Raw genomic sequence first — 24,793 nt, forward strand, 5'->3', positions numbered from 1 at the left:
AGTTTTAACTTTCCCTGAAGGAAATACAAGAAAGAAAACAATTAAAATATCCTTCCCTTGCTCCCAGCACTCATCTTCAACACTCTTTTTCTACAATATTCGATAATCTTTATTACATTTATCCTTTGTTGCAATAGGCCTGGAAAAAAAGTGGATAAATATTTACCAAAAAGGAAAAAAAATTATGAAAAAAAGAACTCAAAGTGTTCTCTTTGGTCTTTCTCTTCAGTTATTTTTTTTCTCCCATCACCCACCATTCCTCTCTCTCCTCTTTTTAGCACTTTTCGGTTTGCCCATTTGTTTTTCGTTCTCTGTCGCACTCTTCTCTTTGCTTTTTCCTCTTTACCATTCCCTCGGTGTTCTCTTATTATCCGAGTCTGTCACCACTTCAAAGTGGCTCGTTAGATGATTGAAGCTTGTTAAGGAGGGAAAGCGAGCAGGGGAATTTCATAATGGCCGCTGCCATTCATTACCGCAAGATGGTGTGTGTGTGTGTGTGTGTGTGTGTGTGTGTGTGTGAGAGAGAGAGAGAGAGAGAGAGAGAGAGAGAGATAGAAAGAGAGAGAGAGAGAGAGAGAAAGAGAGAGAGAAAGAAAGAGAAGCAAACCAAAAAGGAATAATGTAGAATCAGAGTACAGACTTCAGGACGAGGCAGATCTGCCAGTCTTTTATGTGCTGGTGGCATAAAGCCTTGTGATAAAGTGCTAGCTTTATGTTGACTGTAATCACAATTGCTCCTTGTTCCATGGTCACAACTTGATTTGAGGTTCATCCTCCTGAAAGGTGAACCTTTACTCTTGTCTCAAGTCTGTTGCTCCCTCTATTTTTTTTTTTTTTTTTGGATTGCTCTGTAATTAGCTCCATCCTCACAGCTTGATGCGACCAACACTATTGGTCACAGTGGGGATGATGTGTCCAGAGTGACGGACAGTGTCAGTATTCTGCCAAAAACAGTGCTTACATTTAGTCCCTTCTAGCCAAAGGTCCTTTTGACATGTTTGCTGTTTTTTACTAAATGAAACCAGGACGTCCTATGACATTATTTCAGTTAGGGCTTTCTTCTTCACCTGCTTGTATAAAGATTGGATTTTTGGAGCGCATGAGTACCAGTCATCCCTTCAATAGCTGCTCCCATCTGAGTTGTAGATCTCTGCAGCTCCTCCAGAGTTACCATGGGCTGATTCTTGGCTGATTCTGATGAACGGCCTTCTCTCCTGATTTGTCAGTACAGATGGACGGTCTTGTCTTGTTGGGTATGTAGTTGTGTTCTTTCACAAATTGAAAGAGCTCTGAATTGAATAGTCCATAAAGACTGAATCGGCACTTAACAACACATTCAATACTTTGGATGTTGATTTATTTCTATAGTTTTCACAATCCTGATTGTTCACTGAAGTTCCCTTAAAACGTTAAGGCCCTCAGAAAGACAACTGCCTTTCTGCTGATACTGAATCCTAAACTGGAACACCCGGTTAATGAAGAAAGTGTTCAGAAAGCAATCTGCACCACAGCATTTTATTTTGGTGCAGCAGATTAGAAGGAATTCATAAGAAATGCTCTGCAAAGTTTTCCAATCTTTTTTTTATTATTGTGTATAAAAAAATGAAAGAAACATGTGTGCTTTTTTTTTTCAATGTACGTCCATGAACTTTGCATTGCTCTATAACATGATTGTTTTGTGTTGCAGTGGCACTAAATGAGGAAAAGTTAAATTTGAACACTTCTACAAATTGCTGCTAATGTTTGTGTTGGTGGGTAAAGTTGGCATGAAAAGGAAAAAAAGGAAATGCACAAATAGACTGTCCTCACAAAGACAGTGTGTGTGTGTGTGTGTGTTCTTTTACTTGCAGCTGAGTGAGAACACGTTTTGCTCATTTTACTAGTAAAGTGAGGACTTTGATGTAAAGTGAGGACCTCACTTCATTCTGGGCTTTGGGTCAGGTTTAGCACCATGGTGTCAATAAGGATTATGTTAGGGTTCGGTATAAACCCGAAAAGGTTAGGGTTTGGCCGTAGAAAAGCTTGAAGATGAATGGAAGTCTATGGAAGACAAGGCACGGTCCTCACTATGTACTTGAAACAAGGATGTGTGTATGTGTGTGCCCTTTCAATTACCACTGAAGTATGAAGCACTTTTGACGCAAAGGTCAAAAAGTCCCATGGAGCAGAGATCTGGAACTTCCAACAAAACTACTAAACACTCAAGCGATGAAATCTAATGAGTCCCAGCCCAGATTGATTTGAAACACGGGAACATGTGGCCCATAGTTTCCTCATCATCATCATTAGCGACTGAATGCAATTTTGGTTTGAGATAGAGCAGAGAGTTAAATATTTGAGGAGATATTGTGTATGTTCATAGTAATTAACTTATCTTTTCTATAACTGTATGGGGCAGAACACCTGATGTTGGTCTTTTTTGAGCTAATGTTCTAGACTCTTTGGCCAATTAGTCACAACTTTTGAATCAGCAGGTGTTGCTGGATAGACTGGTAAATCATTGGAAAATAAGCTTTATTTCAGTGACACAGTTTAAAAAGCTAAACTCACACAGTTAAGTAAAAAAAAACTCGGATAGCCAATGAATGTCTGTGTGTTTTCCTAACATATTTGGACATACTGTATGTAATATCAGTTTCATTACTACTGAAAAAAAAATTACATGGTGTAATTAAAGAAGGATTGCCCCACATTTATTCCAACTTAAAATCGCTAAAGTCCCACATCACGCACACCGGATGGTGTTAATCGGAATTTTGAAGGAAGTGTGAATTTGGTAGTGAATCTGTGAAGGGAGCTAAAGATTAGGGTGATAGAGCTTCAAACCTCAAAGTCTCAGAGCTCATCACCAAAGAGAAATCATCAAGTGGAAACATGCACAAAGCTGCTCAGCAATAAGAAGAGGGTTATAAATATTGTCTTTCCATAAATTATTGGGAAGGGTTCTATACATAGTTTTAATAAAATTGAAATAAGACATTTTTTTCCCCCAAACTGATTCTTCATTTAGCTATGCTAAATCCTTTGAGAGATATCTGCCTCAACTCATATCAGGAACATATTTTTAGGTGGAATGAAACCAATTTTAAATCCAAACCTGCTAGGGGCAGGAATGATTTTGAGCTGAACTGTGTTGGCCTAATATAGTAAGGAGTAACAAATGGTGAAATGATTAATGAAGGCTTTCAAAACAAAATGTTTTATTAGCACCAAGCGCTTATGAAATCTGCACTGTAAAATGTGCTTTTGTTCATTGTTGTCTCGTTACAATATGACACATGTTAAATGAAATAAGCATTTAGAAGTCTCTGTGACAGCTGCTCGGTGTCTATTCTTCTAACTCTGAAGCTTACTCATCAGACGGCCCCGGACTTGGTGTGCTGCTGTAATTAGGGGCTCTGAGTCAGCTTCCATGGCTCGTGGTTGTACGGAAAACATCAGCGCATTAAAATAAAAGCCGCTGTCTCTGTCCTGTTTCTCCATGCACGTGCCACAATACGGCAATCAGTCAATCAATCAATCGGTTTGTTGGCGTCACGGAATGCGAAGGCATGAGTCAGCGGTCATAATGCCGGGGACATTTGCTTCTATGAGTTTTAAAAGCTTTAAGCGCACAGGGAAGAAAGCGTTGGCACAGACAGGGTGAGTAATGCTCCCCTGCTTTCCTTAATGCCATCAAGGTGACATTGAACACGCTCCTGAGCCCCCTGGCTGCGTTGCTGATTCCTCTCACTGGCTGGCTCTAACAGAAGCTCGGGGAATGTCTGCAGCTGATAGAAGTTACATGTTACAGTGGCCACTGAGGTGGCTCGCTGGTCTTAAGGTGATTTTGGAGAGGCTGAGCCTGCATCACTGCGCTGCCTGGGACATCCGAGGCTAATTAAATGCATTTTGCAACTCTAAAGATGGGCGTTACAATATTTCAATAGTCAAGTTGAACCGAGTTTTGAGCACTAATTCAGATCTGGGAATATCAGAAAGAAAATTGCTTAGTGGTGAAACGTTAACAGCTCCTAACAGCACCAGACAAGCGTACGTTCATTTTTGCCATCTGCAACAAAAACAGTTTAGTAGCATATGGCAAGAAGCCCTTATCACTTTAAAACTGTTTGGGTTCTTCAGTTGTTGCAGATTTAGATTTAAATTTTTTCATCGAGAAGTTTTTTTCTAAAAGGAAATGATGCACACGCCCCTCAATTCAAAATTTAAAAGTGCAATTCTTGAATGAAATCAATCGCTTCTTTCTTCTTTTATGCAGTGTTTTAAAAAATGACAATTATTTAAAAATAATCTCCATCAGAATTGCTTTTTTTTGCATGTTACCACTGGTATTTTGGCCGTGTATCTTTTGTAAAGAACTATGAGTCTATGAGTTTTGGAAGACCTTCTTCCCATCCCCCTAATCTGTAGGTTCCTCTACAGGTTCTTTCTCAGATTTAAGTCAGAACTCTGACAGTACCACGATCTGAATATTGCTCTCAGTGAGAAAAAAACATACACTAACAATTGAAAGATTATTTTTAATCTCCCAGGGGTTTACATAATTGTGGGCTTGACCGTAGTCCTCACCATTATTAAGCTCCAGCTTAAGTTAACTGGAACACACACACACACACACACACACACACACACACACACACACACACACACACACACACACACACACACACACACACACACACACACACACACAGTGCTTGCTGTGTCTTTATTGTCACTCTTTCACTTTCCACAGCTTGACTTTTTATATGTTTTGCTAAAGAAAATATTTCCAAACATCCAAATGTGTCTATCCTTGAAGGAAGGGAAAATCACAGCAGCCCTTTTCTCTCAGGGACACAGCGGTTGGTTGAGGAGGAGCGGGCATTTCAGTAAAAGTACTTTAAACTGTAGGAACAGTATTGTGACAAAGTTGTTAAATTTTTGAAATCACAACATTTCATTTTTAACTTGGTATCCCTTTTATACTACCCCAGGCCTTTTCTAAAGTAATAGCAATTATTTAACTAATTTTTTTCTATTCCTTTCAGTGTATATAAAATAAGAAAATTTGGTTTTAGCAAATTATATTATGTTTGAATTTTTTTAAAGTTTACTATACATGTAATTAACTCACACATATAAGTGATGTTAAATAGTTAGCACATTTATTTATATATATATATATATATATATATATATATATATATATATATATATATATATATATATATTATTGTCCAACAATGGGGAAAAACAGGGGCAACAGTTGTAAAAAAGGGACAGAATTACATGGTAAATCAATAGCAAAGAACTAATCTGAAGCTAATTTTAGAGCAACATAAAATAACTGTAAAAAAGTAAAAGATAAATGGTAAAAATACAATCATTATGTATTGCACAACTATAGATAATATGAAATATGGTGTATTTAGGTTGGAAAAAAGAGATATTTAAGGTTACTAGCTGAAAGACACACACACACACACACACACACATATACATATTGTAACGTTCACAGCTTGTTGCTGTGATTCTGTCTCTGCTGCTGTCTCTGCTGCTGTCTGCTGACATCACTCTCTGCTCCCTGTGCTGCTCTAGCAATCATTCCCAGATTTCCTGCACCTGTGACTGCTCTAATTAGTGGCGCTGCTACACCTGCTGGCTGCTCTATATATTCCTGTCTCCATCAGGGTGCAGGTGCCAGATTCTTGAAAACCCTTGCGTATGTAGACCTCCCAGTGTTCCCACACTGCCTGATTGTTGTTTGGACTCTTGCCTGTTTTCCTCGCCCTTGTCAGACTCTTCTGTTGGTTCTCAGTATCTGGACATCGACCTGTGCCTGTAGCCTGACTCTGCCTGTCTGCCAAGCTCATCTGTATTTCTGTCTGTCGGATCTGCTCTGGACTTATGAACCCTGGACCGGAGTCTGGACACGCCTGTTGGATTTCCTACTTGGCACCTCTTCCTGCATCTGTTTACCTGTGCATGACTCTGGACTGTCCCTGGATCTGCTCCCCTGTTTCTGGTGGAACTGTGGACCCGGCTTCTTCAAGCAGCGAGTTGACTAGACTCCTCCTGGAATCGATTACTGGATTAAGTGCTACACCCTGGATCCAAGTGAGGTTAGTGGTTTATCCATCTGCTCAACAAATCCCTCTGTTGAAACTGTCATAACTTGTCTTAGATGAACCCAGAATGCACAACACACACACGGAGCTAGTTCTGAGAGTTTCGGAGGTGCAGGAGCTGCTGTAGATCCAGAGGTGCAGCAGAGAGTTTCTGGGACGCAGGGAGCTGCAGAAGGACCAGGAGAGCAGCAGGGAAGGAGTCCATAGAACGCGCGGCTGCCTCGAGAGAAACTCAGATTAGCAGGAGAGAGAGAAGCTCAGACTGACAGACGTGGAACAATCTCTGTCAGTAGACGAGGTTAGAGTGGTGACTGATGACGATCCGGCAGGGAAGAACTGACTGAGGGACGTTTTGGTAGAGGTGTTGGCAGGTGCACTGAATCCAGACTTAATAAAGCAGCGACAGGTGGAACTAATGAGGTGGAGTGGGAGCTGGGCTCCATGAGAGGTGGAAGTGCTGGAAAATAACAGGGGGAGACAGCCGGGCCAAAACTGAACCATGACAGAAACCACCGCCTCTAACGTGTCCCTCTCCCTTACAGAGGTTCCTGTGGCAGAACCAGAAGTTACCCACGCCGGCTACATCTGTTTCCCAAATATGTTAAACGTTTCTCTTTGTCTGGTCAAATTTTGGGTCCACAGTCTGATTCTTTATACATACAGCATTATATTGTATGCCTCATTTGTATTTAGTGATGAAATAAAACTAGTATGATTATAATGATAAAAACATGTTGCATATTCATTTATAACTATCTAGTGTATTCCATTACATTCTTTATACAAATTGCTTTCATTATTTATAAGCACATTTTTCTAATCCAATACCATGTAACAAACAAAATGTGGGGTGGGCTGGATTAATGGCATTTCAGTATATTTCAATAGGGAAGGTTGATTTCACATACAAGTATTTGGTCTTGATCTGAGAGGTAGGAACTGAAACCAAAACACGGAACTCTGTAGCCAAATGGTAATTTTTAAATTATGAAAAAAAAGGAAACCAATGAGCTTGCATGGAACAGCAGGAAGGCAGGGCACAGAGCATAAACGAGGAGCTGAGGAATCCACAGGAGGCTGCATATTGGAGGAACCAGTAAATGAGTGAGGGAAACCGGGCAGCTTATATACAGGGAGTGAGGAGAGAAAGCATGAAGAGCAGGGGTGAGCAATCAGATGAATATGGACAATACATGTTGACAGAACGCAGGGAGGAAAGAAATCTAACAGAATCCAATAACTAATCCACAAAAGTAAAAGTAAACACTAAAGTATAATAAACCAAAGAAGGCATGATCCAGGTACTTAAAGAACACCTGGAGATCATGACATATTTTGATTTACTTATAAGCACAGGCACTACTGCAGTTAAAAGAAAGGGCAAGGTGTCATGACCGCAGAGCTGTGTGTAGGTTGGTGGGTGTTCCTGTGCATCTCTCTCGCACTTCTTCTCTACAAGGTGTGACTAGCAGGTGTGGTCCTGCAGCGTATGAGCATTAACCAAGAGTAGGTGACCAAGGTAGAGGCAGGTTACCTCTTTCAGTGTGGTAATTCTATCTATCTATCTATCTATCTATCTATCTATCTATCTATCTATCTATCTATCTATCTATCTATCTATCTATCTATCTATCTATCTATCTATCTATCTATCTATCTATCTATCTATCTACACTGGCATAATAGTTTTTCTTATTCTTATTCTTACCCTGTGTCTTTTTCTCCATCACCAGGATCCTACCTTCCCAGGCTCAAGCTTGAGTTCCTTTGGACTGGAGATCAGTTCCTAGCTCAGTAGATCCAAGGAGACAACCTCTGTGTGAGATCCGTCGTTATTTTCCGGGCTGCTTGAGGAAATAACCTCATAAGAACGACTAACTCCACTCAGCAACTTACCTCCTGCTCACCTGCTTGTCCACCATCCAACACTGCACGCTCCTGCCTGGGAACTATGAAGTGACATTCCATACCAGCAAACCACCAAACACCACTGCCAGTCAGTTACTTTGAATGGCTCTCCTCTGCCCTGAAACTGCCATTACTCCCACAAAAGTAAGGCAACACACTTGTCTCTGCAATATTCCTCCATTATCTTAGCTGTTAAAACAATTAACCACTCACCTATCTACCCAGGTGTTCAGACAGACCCCCGTGAGAATCCAGATGTTGTGCTTATTTACCTTCTCTTTTCAATAAACAGTTAAAAAAGCTATTCTGTGTTTACCATCGCCTCTTCCAGAGTTTTCAGGGAAACTGCTACTTTCAGTCCAAATATATTGTTCTCCTTACCTCCATGAGTATGTGTGTTTTAACTGTACCTTCAATGTCGGTGATGTATAAACCTGTAACTACTAGTGTTTTCCACTATTTCATAGATACTACGAAGACGACTACACTAACTGTTCTCATATTTATAGAATAAATAGTGGCAAACTTATAGTTTACCCTAAAAATTCAAGACTCTTCAGGTTTTTTTTTTGTTTCACCAGACTTACTGTCTTTTCTCATAAACATTCCCTATAACTCTTCCTCACCTGGGAGGTCGAGCATATATCTCCTGACTTTTTTTTTTGTCAGGAAGTATGGGAACAGTCGTCACCAAGCTGTCTCCTCTACTTTCTGACAGGAAAAAAAAAAAACCACAGGCTAGCAGCAAAGCACCCCTGCGGTGCTAATTTTTCTTCTCCTCGTGTTTGGTACATTTAAATGTTATAAAAAAAACCATACTCAAATCCTTCTTTGGAGCATCAAACCCCATTCTTTCAGCTTCAAATAAAACTTTTGTATGTCTCGCCATCTCCTCGTACTCCCACTGCTCATGAAACATTTTGCACCGTAGGAGGTCAACCTTCTGTGAATTATAGCTCACAGAAATAGAGATGTGAGGTTAACGTGACCCCCTCTGTTCTTTTACTGTGAGGTTTAGGGTGAGTCATTGTCAATGACACCGGTCCATGCATCAAGTCGATACCGCAGCCTCTGTGACAAATCGCTCCCTTTTTTTTTCTGTTCTCTGACTCCCAGGTAATGCTGCCTTTCTGCATGTGAAATTGCTGTTTGTTGGTGCCTTTTGTAAAGCAGCAGGGCCGCTGTGAAGCTGAAACTGAGCTAGTTATGAACCTGTCATATGAGCTTGTCTTATTTCGCTCCATTGTAAAGCCTTTGGAGTGTGTGGGAGGTTCAGCTTAATAACTGGCGGTCCTCCACGTTCCTCATGGAGCACTTAAAGCTTTTTCATTATGTGTCCACCTATGAGAAGGACACAAGAGAAGCTAATTGAACTTAAAATGGCTCCTTGCATCACATCTCCTCTCCTTGATATATTGTATACCACTGATCTACCTTTTTTAAAATACGCAAAAGGTTTTCTTCCTTTTTCTAGAACTGTACACCCCTTCTTCAGGTTTTCTTAATATTCTCCTTTTTGAACACTCCCTAACCCCCCCCCCTCCCGATGGCACATAGGAGAAAAAAATAGCAAAGCAAAAATAACTATTGTGCTACATTTACCTGTTTTAATTGTCTAAAACCTTCCACTTTCTCTCTATTATATTTCTGTAGTTGTTTTTTTTTTCCCAACACATATACAAACCCTCCTCCTCTGTAAATCTGTGCACCAGGAGAATATTAGGCAAAGCAAAAATCATAAAGCCCTAAATAAACCTCCCATTAGCAGAAGATTGTTTTTCCCCTTTGAAGTTGCACGTACGGCTAAAGGTAGACATTTTCATTACAAGACAGGAGGGAAAAAAAAATTATGTGAGACAAATTGAAGCCCATTAAATACCCAAGAGAGGACACAGGAGTCTTTTTTTCAGGTGTGCTAATAAAATCTCTGTAAATACCAGGAAGAAAAATGTATTTCTGATCCTAATAGATGGTGATGTGATTAAAGACTTTTAGAAGTTCTACTGAAACATTTAAATCAAATTGATTCGTTACACACAGTGTGACATATCTGAAGTGTATATTGTTGTTCATGTTAATGATTATGGATTGCAGATAATGAAAACCTTAAATTCAGTGTCTCAGAAAATGTATATTTTATATGAGCTATTAAAAAATATTAATACAGAAAATACATTACCTGACATTTAAAGAGCTCTTACAGAAATGTGTGATAAAACCTAGCCAATGAAATGTATTGCTTATTTGCACATTAGTCATACTCAGTAATTCTATTCCATTAACTAAAGCATTAATTGTTCCACCAACCAGTTCTTTATCTGGAGCTTGCAACATTTTTTTTAAAGATTAAAACTGCTATAAGCCTATAGATAGTATATGTGTTGACATCTCTATTTTAAGTTAACAAAAGGAATTATTGTAGTCCACCAGGGGAGAATAATTGATTGTGACATTCCTTCTTCAGTCTAGCACAATGCAGCCCAGATTCGGGCCTACAGGGTAGGCTCCATCATGCTGAGAATAGAGGCCACCTCCACAAGTCCAAAGGTCAGGCTAGTAATGCCAGCTCATATTCTATTTTCTCAGCTAAAGAGGTGCTCTGAAAGTGGATGAAGGGCAGTTTTGTGGTTAAAAGTTCAACTAAAGGTCTCCAACACCCTTTTTTCTTTGCAGCAGAAATAAAGTTGCAGTGAAAGCGTCAAGATTCATAGATGAAACCTTGAAACTGAGCCGCAACTTATAAAAACCACTGGGAAACCGAAGTAAAAAATCCCTCCTACAAGTGCAACTTTAAAAAGTACGTGTGATTCAGTAGTTGGGGTTAAATTATGGAACAGTCTAACATAATCAAAAGTCAAGAATCTTTACTGTCACCATGTGTTACTGTGGTGAAATTTCCTTTGAGGCAGACAGTGACGAGGGATGTACACATAACATGACAGACACAACAGACTTGGTATTTACAGGTTTTCTGTTTTTACATTAAAGCATGCAAGTTTGTATCATAGTCAATAAAGTCTGAAACCAGTCCCTTTGTGAACGTATGAACAGACGTGTTGTCACATGAATTAATCCCTCCTTCAATGAATTGGAAGCAATGAAGCAATTCTTTGTGCAGTGATTAACAGTAGTGTGATTGTAATATATGATGGGCCACAGACTTCTCAGCATGGGGCAATAGCCCCTACAGCTCTTGAAAAGAACCAAAGAAGAACATAAGTGTCAGGGTGCAGTTTTTGCCTACTGCACCCTGAACATTTTCCTGGCCTCAATCCACCTGCAAGACCTACTGTAAAAGCTTCCCTCAGTCTCCTCTTCCCTGCCGGGTTCGTCTCTCATCCTCCTTCGCCAGAAGGACTCTCCTCTCATCTTCATGTGATGAAAACTTTGCTCTCTGCTACTCTCTTCCCTCACCTCCCGTCTGGATTCCACTCCAAGCTCTGCTCTGGTTGCGTCCTGAAGCTCACCTACCAACCTTGGGTCCCGCCCCAGGGCTCACCTACGGTCCTCCAGCCTCCTCCCGTCTGCCTGCTCCTGCATTCACCATTCGCCTGCTCCATCCCGGTATAGACTCTCTGGTTCTCATCCTCCACAACTCATGTTCTTTAATAAAACTCTCAAAACAAAGCTCTTTGTGTGGTTGTGTTCATCACCAGAACAACTCATGACAATAAGGCAGTTCAAAAATAAATATAAAATGCAAATTCTAAATACATGGATGGGGAGGACAAGTTTAAACTAAGACGTTAAAGGAAATGTTAAAATTAATATGTATGTGTGTGTGTGTGTGTGTGTGTGTGTCCATGTTTGTTTGTATATATGTATGTATGTATACAGACATTAGTCCTTTGTCCCCAAGAGGGACAAAAGGTTCTCTCTAAATGCTCCTTAGGTGTGTGTGTGTGAGAATGGTTGTTTGTCTCTGTGTTGCCCTGCGACAGAGGCAGGGTGTACCCCACCTCTCGCCCATTGACAGCTGGAGATAGGCACCAGCATCCCTCGTGACCCCGATAGGGATAAGCGTTATGGAAACCTCCACAGAAGGTTGACCTCCTATGGTTCTGTAGGCTACACAATCATGGGAACGACCACATTTAACTCTCTCTCCAATTTGCTTAAATCTTGACTTTTGATGAAGAATGTAGAAAAGATAAACACACAATGGTAAGATCTCCACAAGTTACATTTTATTTCCTGACATTCTTTATTCCAATATATATAATGAAAGTATATGATTAATGACACACACACTTTATATAGATGACAGCCCTTAATAATAAATACACACTTTTATCACATTCAGGACCACATAAAAGTTTGTGTTTTTAGTCATGTTACCGCAGCATGACAGCAGATTATTTTTAGTAGCCTTTAAGATTAGCCTTCATCTACATCATGCATTTCATAGTTGGACTCATTAGCAGGCACTGGTAATGGCAACAATCAGCAGAAGGCTGTTGAGTGGGCAGCCTATATGTTCCCTTTTTTCTGTCTTGTGAATTAATGAATGGACCCTTTCTGCCAAAAGAAGCGCACAAACATTTTGAAGTATAATGCGGGATTGACTTTGTTGGAATATCAGCTATTATTATTCTTACATACGTGCCTTATCTGTCATGGAGAATGCACGGATAATTCAGTGCAGTCGGGAGTTTATCCTTTCTCTTCAAACTACAACCATGGGACTAATTAATACTGCAGCAGTCTTTCCAGAGGAGTTCATCTATTCCTCCGTGGGATGAAGTAATCCTGTACATCAGCCGTCCAGATTGAAGAAAAGAGGGCAGTGGGGCGGTGTACGCCAGTGGCTCAAAAGAGCTCCAAGTCAATGTTCAGTCCTTAGAGGAGTATAAAAACGAATGCCTCATCGTCTTCACGGAAACGTGGCTCAGAGAGCAGAACGCCGACTCAGAGCTGGACGTTCCCGGCTTCGGAGAGCCGCTTCACCTTGACAGGGACTCTGTGGTGGCGGGTGAGTCACTCGGCAAAGGAGTCTGCCTGTACGTCTATTAAAACTGGTGTGAGACGGTGGTCATGAGAGAAACATTGTTTACCCCAGACTTCCAACTTCTATCTGTATCACTGCGTCTGAACCACTCATCCAGGAAATTCCCCCAGCCGTTTGTAACTCTTGTTTACATCCACCCAAACACCAATGCTAACATAGCAGCGCAGATGCTCACAAACACAGGGAGGCTTCAGGGTATTTACCCAGATGCACCAGACTTTGTAATGGCCGATTTTAAAAACTGTAAAAAAAAACCACAGTGTGCGGCTTTTAACAATACGTCACATGTCCAACACAGGTATGAAATGTCTCGATCTGTGTTTGGTTCCATCAAAGGTGCATATAGATCCCTCCCACACGGTGTGTCCGACCACAATTTCATCTATCTGGCCCCATGTTACCAGCCCATTCAGAAAAGGGTAAAACCTGAACTCCACAGTGTTAAGGTCTAGTTATTCCTTGTAGACCATGTCGTTCTATTTCAAATAATAAACCTTGGTTCTCCAAAGCTGTCTTAAAAGCTGTCGGCGAGATAAATAAATGTTTTAATCAAGGTGACATTGCTTTGTATAATGTCCTATAAAAGGAAGTGGGAAGGACTTAACTTAATCACAGAAATAAAGTACAGGGTCTGTTCACATCAGGAAACGCCCGTCCAGTTTGGGAGGGTGTAAAAACAATGATTGGTATGGAATCCAAAAAGAAAGCCTCTGTCCCAAATGGTGTCATCCATCTGACTTTGATTTTGTCAATGAATTGAACACTATTTTAATGTCCACATTGCTTGTATAGAGGCTTCCCCCGGGAACAAAAAATGTGCATTTAGACAAGGGATTCAAAGATTTGTAGATCGAAAGATTCTTTAGTGTCACCAAATTTATTTTTGGCCACTACGGCTAAGAACACACATCAAAGTCAAACAAACAAACAGCCAGCAAACAAAGTTTACAGTGTTTTTTTTTTCTCATGATAGCATTCAAAAGATTAAAAAATTAAAAACATGAAGGGCACAGTCCTCAAACAGCTTAAAGGGGTAAAGGAGAGGAAAAGTCCTGGTCCTGATTATATTGGGGGCGTGTTCTCAAAAACTACGTGGAGTAGTTATCTTTTGTTATTTCCTCAATAAATCTGTGGAGCTCTGCAAAGTACCCAACATCTGGAAATCTTCTATCCTTGTGAATGTGAACTTTTGAATCACACTCAGTCAAGGCTGGATCCACTCCAGTTCGCCTATCGAGCAGGAGGAGGGGTGGATGATGCCACTGCTACCCTGCTTAACATGGCCCTCATTCAAAAACCCTTTCTTTTCATTGACTTCTCGTGGGCTTTTAACTCTATCCAACCCCACATACTGGCAGAGAGAGTTAAATCCAGCAACATGGATACTGCTTTGCTGCTGTGGTTACTTCACTTCCTGAGAAACGCAGCAAGTCAAACTAAATGGCTCTCTGTCTGATGCGGTGGCGTCCTTTACTCGTGCGCCTCAGGGTTGCATCTTATCACCTCTGTTGTTCTTTCTATACACGAAGCGTGTGCCAAAGTCAGCACGATGATCATAACATTATCAGGTTTGCTGATGACTCTGTCATTGTGTCCTTGTTGAGTGGCAATCCCCCTACTGGACACTGTCCAGTCCTGCAGGATTTTCTCGAGAGGTACCAGTCTTCCTTTTTGCACATTAATGTGTCCAAAACAAAATAAATGTGCGTGAACTTCAAAAAGGCTCCTCCCCTTCTCTCCCCTTTCTCCGTAAATGGAAAGGGAGTGGAGGTGGTGCAAGAGTACAAGGACCTGGTCGCGGTGATGGACAATAAACTGACAATTGAGTCCCAGGCTGATACACTGTGCAGAAAAGCCCACCAGAGGATGCACTCTCTCTGAAAATTGAGGAGTTTTAATGACAATGTTTTATAGTTGTCTTATTGAATCTGTTGTCACCTTTTCCTTTCTTTGCTGGTTCTGTTTGTTGAATCTGAAAAACTGTAACCGCTTGCAGAGCATTGTTAAAAAATGTGGAAAAATTATTGCACCACAACTGAATGACATTATGGACCTATTCAAGCTCAGATCGGTGACCAAAGCCAAAAAAGTGTTGGCAGACCCCATGCACCCCCTGTACAAAGATTTTAAGCCCCTCTCTTCAGGTAGGAGATACGCCCTACCAAGGTGTCGAACCAACAGCTTGAAAAACTTTACAGTCACTGGCTTTTCAAACAAACGGTAGATTCTCAGGTCCCAATTTAAGGTCGCTATCTAACTACTGCACTTTAACTTCAACTTCAGCTTTAATAGTTAATCTTTACTTCAAGTCTTAGCTCCAGTCTTATATCTCTTACAAATGTGTGTTTTAGATTGATCTCTTTTAACTTTTGTAAGTCGCTTCTTATCCTTCTGGATTGCCTATTGTCTGTGTTGTTTGTGTGATTGTTGCAACTAATATTACTCGCTGCAAACAAATTGCCCTTCAGGAACCTAATAAAGTAAAGTACAGAGTCATAGTTGTGTTGATAAGACAGAGCAGAACAGGGAATGAGTTTCAGCAGCACTTTGAGTTGCACAGAAAGAAACTGTCTGTGCCTTCTTATCTGTGCCAGACATTTACAACTAGTACCGCATTGGTAGTAAAGCAACAGACTTTATTAGAGACCCCTATCATCATTCCCAGCTTGTTCTCCTTTATCTAGACAATGAGACAGTACAAAGACATTCTAATAAAGACCAAAGTCTTTGGTCCTGATCTGCAGGAAACACATTTGTTAATAAAACACCAGGTACTGGTGATGTAAAATAATGAGCCTGAGATAAATCCTATACTTTTTACACAAATAGTTATACATTAATTCTGCAAAATTTAACTAAAAACAAATGCTAAATGGAAAAATCTAAAAAAAAATAGGGATAATGTTGGTACAGAAAATGAATCTCAATTCTCAGGTAGCTAAAGTCTGCAGAAAACAGTAAAACTAATAGGGAATGTTAACCTAGCTGAGTTTTATTATCTGTGCCCCATGCAAAGGTGCACAAAGAGGAATGGAGATTCAGATTGCTGTAGAAGAGGGAAAAAAAGAAGAGAAAAAATGCAACAACATGCTAAAAGGGAGTAAAGGTAAATAAATTGAGAGGAAAAGGAGAGAGCAACATCCTCTGAGTCTGCTTCTATACCTGCAAAGAGAGATATAAAAAGAACAGCAAAACAAACCTGTCAGGATGCAGTTCTCCTGCTGCACCATGGACAGTTCCGGAGCCTTCCACTACCTTCTCTCCCCTGCTTCACTCCATGCTGGATCAGTTTCACCTGCTGCAATAATCAAGTCTGGACTCATTCCACCTGTTCAACCTCCTACATAAACTCCTCTCATTTCTGCTTTCACTGCTGGCTCGTCAACGTCCTTCCCACGTCTGCTCATGCCTCACGTCTCCCAGCGTCCTTCGTCCCACATCGTGTGCTCCCATCTCCAGCCAGCCTCGTCTCTGCCTTCCTGCCTGCGTTCCCTCAAGTCCCCCGGCTTCGGCTCCACTACGTTCTCCTGCTCCAGCCACGGTCAACATCACTCTGCTGCCATCTGGTACAGTCTACTGGTTACCTTTCCACCACTCATCTCCTTCAATAAAACTCTTAAAACGAAGCTCTGTGTGTGGCTGAATTCAGGCTCAGTAATCAGTACCTGACAAAACCAATAAAGTATTACAGGTACAAACAACCAATGTCTTGATACCACCACTGAAAAATATACAATATTATTTAATATGGGATGTATAAAGTGACAGCTAAAGTTATTGATAGAGGTTTTCTGTATGGAAGTGAATCTGTAAGCACCTGAATCCAAGCACCTGTAGGTGTTTGTGAGAGTGAATTTGTGTATGTAAGGTTTATCCATTAGAAAAATGCTCAATGGTGGTTGTGAGGAGCAAAAGATCCCCCCCTCCCCCCACCCACAGCACCGTGGCAGACCCCGGGGGAAACCAGAACCCCAGACACCCTTAAGGACCCCCAAAGCAAAGGTGCCCAAGCGGGAACAACACAGGCATAGCTGTCTCCCCCTTCCCAGGGGAGAGCAGAGAAGAGCCCCAGGGAACCCCCCCAACAATCACAGCGTCGAAGCCCCTGGAAGCTGTGGCGACAAGCCCGCTGGCTCTGTCAGCATCCAGCTATGGCGGCGCTGATCCAGCCATGGGCTCAGAGACCTGAAGTCCAGGGGCGCCCCACCCCCCGGTGGGGCCCCCACAGAGCCACTGTATTTTCCAACACAGATATGATTTCACAAAAGCAGCAACCCCACAGTAGTTGTGTTGTGAAAATCCAAACTTAGCTTCGCCTGCTCTTTAAATGTTGTATGATTGTGTGGGTGTACACCGGTGTGTTTTTTTTTCTTTCTGTTTTTACCCACATTCACACTCTCAGTGCGTCCTGGTGTTGTGAATGAATCACAGCACCAGCACCAAGCTGGGATTTAGCACCTGCGTAAATGCTTATGTGGGGTTGCTTCGTGTACAGTACGCGTCTGAATGTGAAGTGCTTGCTGTGAGTGTGAGTTTGCATTCAAGTGTGTGAAGCAATCAGTATGGCACTGCTAAAAAATGAGGTATACAGGCACCTCCACACATGCATGCATATATCTACATTTGATTCAGCTTCTCTTTAGTGATTTTGTACCCCCACTAATATTTTCCACGAGAAAATATTTTGATACATCTTCTTTTGATAAAGAGCCTTTTTGGACACTCACCCACCCGCTAACTGCAGACGTGCATGTTTATACAGAGTAAATGAAGAGGTTAGAGAAATAGTTTACCCTTTGAGCCCCTCTCAGTGCCAGGAGCCGGATTGTATTAATGGCGTAAATGAATCAGGCCCCGGAACCTTGGAGGGTGTGTTAGAGTTGACAGTGTTTCCAGAGGGTGGGTGTCGGATATTCCCTGAACCTGCATGACCTTGCAATGAATAACACAAGAGCTCTGTGCTCAGCACTGTAGCCCCTGTTTGCATTACAGTAGTTATCGCTGCAGGCTGGGTTTAATTGGCTGTCAGAATACTGTGTTGACTGCTGGATCCGCTTGTCATAACACAAGGGTACAATGTCATCTGACATGCAGGGGAAGGAAGCAAGGTTAACCCAGGTATACCTGAACTTCAGCTAATCCATATCACCTTTGCTTTGCGGGAGCAATTAGATAGAATAATAATACTATGGAAAGTTGTTTTATCAAATACTTTTGCGTTCTGATTTCTCAGGTTGGACCCCTCACCAAAATGTCTTGGTTGATACAGAAAGCTAAACTTTTTTACATGTTCAAGTCATATGAGGCCAATCGCTCAGTCCCAAACCTTCAAATATAGCTTCCTCAATGGTTTTATGCATTTTAGGGATTGTTGCTATTTATTATCATTAGTATTTAATATTCAATAAGGAACATTATTTGTTAGGGGGTCTAAAAGGTTGTTTTTTTATTCCTTTTTCTATATATAGCTCACCGTTGCAACATTTCGAGAAGCATTTGGAACCAGATTCAACTCTTCCAGCATAACTGGTATTTGGATGATTTAATTTCTAAAACAAACAGAAAACATACTGTAAGTGGTATACGTAGAAGACCAGCAGAATTGGTGATATAGGCCTGGTTTTACCCATTATGCATTCGGGAAAACTTGCATATATGAATTAGATTGGCCACTCTAAATACCAAGGAACTTTAGACTCATTCCCTAGTATGCTGGATTACTTTTATGAAGATTATTTTATTTATTTATTTTTATTAATTTAATGTTCCAGCAGTGTAGAGTAGGCAGCCTGAAGACTGCCACAAGACAAACATTCAACACCTTAATTGAAAGAGCATGAATTGCTGTAATGAGCCCTTATCTATACTACCTGCCAACAGGAACAGTTGTTACTCGGCTAGGAGGATGACTAAACACACAAGTCTGAAGGGTTCGCAATCAATGTTACAACAAACCGTTAAATAAAACTTTAGAAATCTGCCCTAACTGTTTGCACATACAAAGGCAAGCTGAACCTGATGAGTCTTGCTAATACTTGTTTTTCCTCATAATACTAATCACTACTTACATGAACTAATGATGTAATTAAATTACCTTGGTGTGGATCTTAAACTCACAGTTTAATGGCTTTTGCTAGATGTTTGAAAGGAAATATTTTTTAACAATGACAGGAACTAACCTGGCCAGCCAGATTACTAATGTGTAGCACTCTAGTTCTGCACATTATCAATCTGGAACTGCTCCCATCGAATCTGTTTGGGGAAAGGAGGGAATTTCAGAAGAACTCTCTGAGGTGATTGGGCAAAGTGTCACCCAGTGCCCGCCTACCAAAAGTTAGTTTTAGCCAATCCCACTATCAAATTAAATTGTAAGCAGCAGACGTCATGAGAAACCACAAGAAGGTAAGCTGGTCAAGGCACTTCTTGATGTTCTTCTTTCAAAGAAGAAATCGTGGATTCTTATAAAACAGATGTGGTAGCAGCAGCTACGCGTGCGTCCTCCTGCGCTGACACGTCTGTGTTGGGCTCAGCAAGTCTTGCTTTCGCCGCGCCGGTATGTGCCGCCTTAAACCTGAATACTGCACCGTGATTGGCCCGAAATGTTTTTGGTTCAGACACAAACGGTTGAAGCCAGAGCGGTACAAGATTAATTCTCTTGCATTTGCGAACGCACAAATACCTCAAAATTCATCTTGCAGGAAAGGTTAGATAGGAACGGCTGTTCCTTTAAGTGTACTGTATCACTAGAATCGGTTAATCTGTGTTGCACATGATGTCAGCAGCCTAAATGGTCATATGAAGTTTCCTTGTCTGATGCCTTCTGCCCTCTGGCTTTTGATTGCTGAGTGTTTTTCACTTTCCAGGCTGGCAGATAAAAGTATCCGGGGCCCTAAGGGACATTATTCTGAATCTGCTCTCACACACACACTACTGAAACGCTGCAAGCTCTTCCTCCTACTGAGCTGCCATCCGTTCATCGCAACATACATAAAATGTGCACTTTTTCACTTTTTCCTGTTTCTACTGAAATAAACTGAAAGCATTTCAGTGGAGTGTGTGAGAGAGTTTCAGTTGTGTGTATGAAAACATTTCACTAGTGTGTATAATAGTGTTTCGGTATTGTAAGGCCTTGTGGTGTATTAGTTGTGTGTGTATAAGTGTTTCAATAGTGTGTATAAGATCCTTTCAGTAATGTGAGTATAAGCTTGCAGCATTTCAGTAGTGTGTGTGTGAAAGAGCAAATTCAGAATAATGTCCCTCACGGCTTGTCATATAAAAAGCACCAAGCCAAGCAGAGAAAAAGTTGCATTCAAAGTGCTTCAAAGTCTGCCTGTTTGCTCCATGATCCAGGGACCAATTTATCTTTCAATGTTCTGCTGTTCTCTTCCCAGAGCAGTGCAGACAAAGGTGCTGTTCCTCATTTTTTCCCTTTTTTTCTCCATTTCATGTTGGTTATACAAGCAGGCCATCACAATAAGTTTCTGACAGGTGAGAGCACATTAATATCATATAGATGAAGTTTTATAATGACCACTATGGTGAGTGAACATAACAATAAGCTATTCAAAATGAAGATGAGGAAGTAAATAAGGTGTGTTGATGCCGTTTGACAATTTCATTTTGCTCAGTTTCATCTTTATGTCACACATTTATCAATCCAGTCTAATTAGTTAACATGAAGATTAGAAGACAGCATCACACCTAGCAGCGCGGTCACCCACACCTCACGAAGGTAAAAATCTCTAACTTACAGTCGCTCTCTGCAGCATCCGAATCACTCTTAAGCTAATACTCCTGGGCAGGAATTGTTAGGCTACGGGTAGGAGCTCTCTGAGGGGACTCTTTGTGAATACAGGCACTGATGGTCACCTATCATTGTGAAAACCTTTCTAGAAGCTTTTTCTGCCATGTTTTTCTTGTTTTTATCTGCTCTTTTCCCTAAGCCCACCCCGGCTATTTGGTGCCTTTCAGCTGGACCTGCCTGCTCACTCTCTAAAACCACTTATGTGCATTTTTCTCCTGATACTCAAGGACCCAAGCCAAGCTCTGACCCAGGTCTTGACTCCCACATCTTTTGACAATTCAGATCACCAACTGCCCCCCCCCCCCCCCACACACACACACAAGCTGTTCCAACACACCACTTAAGCTCTGTAAGTCAGACTCACCTGTTCCATCATTACACTAGTAATCCTTATCCACATGAAGAAGCAGTCCCTAGAAACATACCTTTGCATTTTTTAGAACATCTTGGTAAATGGAAAAATAAAACCTTTACAACCAGTGTCGAGTGGCCTGCTCTGTTTCTGCATGTGGGACAAAAAGCTTCCTTCAAGCATGGCGATGGTAGCATAGCATTGGTTCCAAGCAGTCATGTGTAATTGTCATGCTGCAAAGACTGATATTAGAATGAGGACTGTACATTTGGAATGTCACTATAAGATTGAATAAAACAGCTTTTAGAATTATCTTTTCTTTACGTGTTCATGTTGAGGATTATTACTTCCATTTGTCACCATGTTAAAGAAACCCGAGTCATGATGACGTGATTAAAAACGGCAGAAAAAATATGAAGTTTCCTTTCCACCAAGGGCGGTCAGATTAATATTGTCCATTTTAAAGTTTCATGCGAACATCAATGCAGCTCTGCTGTGTCTGACTTTTTGCATACAAGTGCATGTTTGGAGATATTCCTAACAAGCAGAAGGATTAATTAAGCTTAGATCATCTGACTTTCTAAGATGGAGAAACGGCTTATGTGGCGCTGAGCTTATCCTCTGTGGAGCTCAGCAGCCCTTTTTGAAGAAACAATGCTCCCTTGATTAAGCTTGTTGTCAGATTATTAATCACTTTCTTAACCTGATTTTGCAAGCTTTTTTGTTGTGGATGATGTCCAGAGTGCTGATCCCCTCAGCTCAGGGCAGCACAGAGGCCAGAGCTGCTTATAGACCTTACTGGCGTTTGTTCAGGTGAGCAAAATCTCTGCAATGTTCTGATGACTACAAAGACTTGTAGAGAGTCTTGTTTTCAGCAGTGCTTACTTTGAATCCACAAAAACAGCAAAAGTTGAGCTCCTTTTTTTGTCAGCGGTAGTAGTTTGTTTTAGTTCACGTCTCCAGCTGAGCTCTGTGCAAGAACACTTTCGTTTTGCATACCAACTCTGAATTTTCTCGCTGCCTTGGGCCAGAATGCAAAACCAAATTAGTTGGTTTTTGGGTAAAAATAAACACAATTTAACACCAAAGTACACACACTGGGACTAAGAGTGAATGCTACACCCCGCCAAAGCTGTTTCATTTTCCACCATTCAGTGCTTTTTATTCACATTTTTATGTGATCGATGGATCCTGAACTAACCCCAGAATGTTGTTGCAGCAGGCAGACAATATTTTAGCTTACAGCCAATTACATCATACAAAAATGTTCTTTAAACCAAAATCCTCTTTATGATACATTTTAACTAATGTATGGATTGAGAAATAAATGCTATAATACCTCAAATTATGGACTGTCTGTCTTTGTTTAATAAAGCCCTTTAGCATAAAAGACGTTAGCAAATAACATAAAAAAAAAACATTTACATGAAATTTCAAATTAATGTCAGTAATTTTAAATGTTTTTAATCGACCAGATACATTTTTTGTCCAGTAATTACTTGGCATTATAACAGTTGCGATGCGCATGCACGTACCCATTTATTTGGCCTCAATGGTTCTGAGGCACTCTTGGAACATCAGCTTGTGCAGAACGTGTGTGATTCAGCCAGGGTTTAATTGAATAGGAGCTAAAGGCCGCGGTGTTCCCCCACGGTGCAAACTCTAAATGCGGCCTCACTGGAGAGAAACTGAGGGGAAATCGAGCTTGGAGACCCGGTGAAAGACACGGAGAGAAAGAGGGCAAGATGACTATAAATTTGACATTCCTCAGAGAGGTTCAGTGGGAAGAATGAACGAGAAGGAGAGCGCGGCTAAATGCGGGCTCCCCGATGAGACCCAACGAGCTTGGGAGAAAAGAAAATGAGAGCCGGGAAAAGAAAGCGACTTTATCTAAATGTGTGCCTCCCAAGTGAGCGGAGCCTCCAACCAGGGGAGCTGTCCTTGGTTCTCAATAAGCCGCTGGCAACGAACCAAGTGAGGCAGTTAGCATTAAGCACATGGTGAGAGGCTCAGGGCTCATACACTACCTCTCTGTCACTGTCTACCAGTTAATCCATCTCCCTCCTTTTCTTTCAACCCTCCTGTCAAGCCGCATGTGTTTGTTGTAGAGCTGTGACAAGAGCAGTTACTGCGGCGCACGGAGAGCGGCTGAAGGCAATGAAATAAACCCATCTATCTAGGGATGACACAGTTTATTTGGTCGCGTTTGCCAGTTTACCGTGATCCTCTAGTGCTGTCCAATTATTTTGTTACAACAAGGGAGTGACGGCAATGTCTTCCTTATTTGTGATGTGTTTCCAATCAAATAAATGAATTCACTAGACAAAGAAAACCAGAGTAAATTCAAAATTCAATTGTGGAATGATTTCACGCATTAGGATACAAACAAGGACAAAGGTGAATATTTTAACTCAACACTGATCCCCTAAAACACGTAACCACCTTTGGATGGAAAAGCTGCCACCAAGGGTTTGTGATCATTTGGCCTGGTGAAAAGCCTGATTTCAGAGAACTGCTATAGATACTTCTTTTTTTTTTTCTTTTTTGAGGAAATCAACCCTAAGTTTTCTTGCTGAGGCCATTCTTTAACCCCTTCTTTTTCTGTTGCCTTTACCAAGATGAAAAAAACAGAAATATACCGCTGAAAATGTATCAGAGCTTTTGGGTGGAGTTTCTTTTAGAGAAAGAGAAAAAGCATTTTTAACTGGTTCAAATTTCTAAGTGTTGGGAACAGTGTTACTTAATTTTCAAATCTTGGATTTAGGAATGCACATCATATTTGTTTTTTTTTTTGCAGATATTGTGGTTGTTCCTCTGTAGGGTGGAACCCTCTAAAGTGAGTGTATATATATGCCTTCTAGCCTGGGAACAACTTGGAATCTCCCTGAATAACTTGGAGAATAATGCTGTGGAGAGGGAAGCCTGGGCAACCCGATCTTGAATGAGCTGAAGACATTGAATGAATGGAGGGATGGATTATAATTCAACCTATAGTCAAGGTAATATTTTAGGGTTTTAAACCATTAATGTTGTGGGTCACAAATAAAAAGATCCACAACCTATTGGATTATTAACCGGATTAAAGTCAGGAAGCGAGCTGCTGCTGTGTGCGATCAGCGCTCTATTTTACTGGCTTTAGTTATTAAAATTTGGAATTGGAGCGTAAATGTTTTTGAAATAATCCAAAATTGTCTTTGGAACACCAGTTTTTTTTTTATTCAATTCATCTCGTACTGTTTCAGATGAGCAAACAGGACGTCCGTCTTTGCAAAAGAATAAAAAAATAAGAAAAAAAAATCCTTTAACATTGGTTACGGTTCCACCTTTCATGGGATTTGTAATGACTCTGTACGAGTTATAAAGTGCAACCGCTGCAACAGATTCATTGTTTGTGGTTTTATTGCTGAAAATCGTGGCCTCTACTTCACATTCATAGTCTCAACAAGACATCCATCAACACTGCTGCAGTAGGCGGTGTTAAACACATACCATCTTCCTCTTTTTTACATAAAAAAAAATCCTATTTTGAACCTCACTGGGGAAAAACACACAAAACACATGGAGGGTAAATTAAAAGGTTCCGGCAAAATAAGTTCCTATTTATCCTGAGG

Source organism: Fundulus heteroclitus, chromosome 23 (assembly GCF_011125445.2).
Source record: "Fundulus heteroclitus isolate FHET01 chromosome 23, MU-UCD_Fhet_4.1, whole genome shotgun sequence".
NCBI lineage: Eukaryota > Metazoa > Chordata > Actinopteri > Cyprinodontiformes > Fundulidae > Fundulus > Fundulus heteroclitus.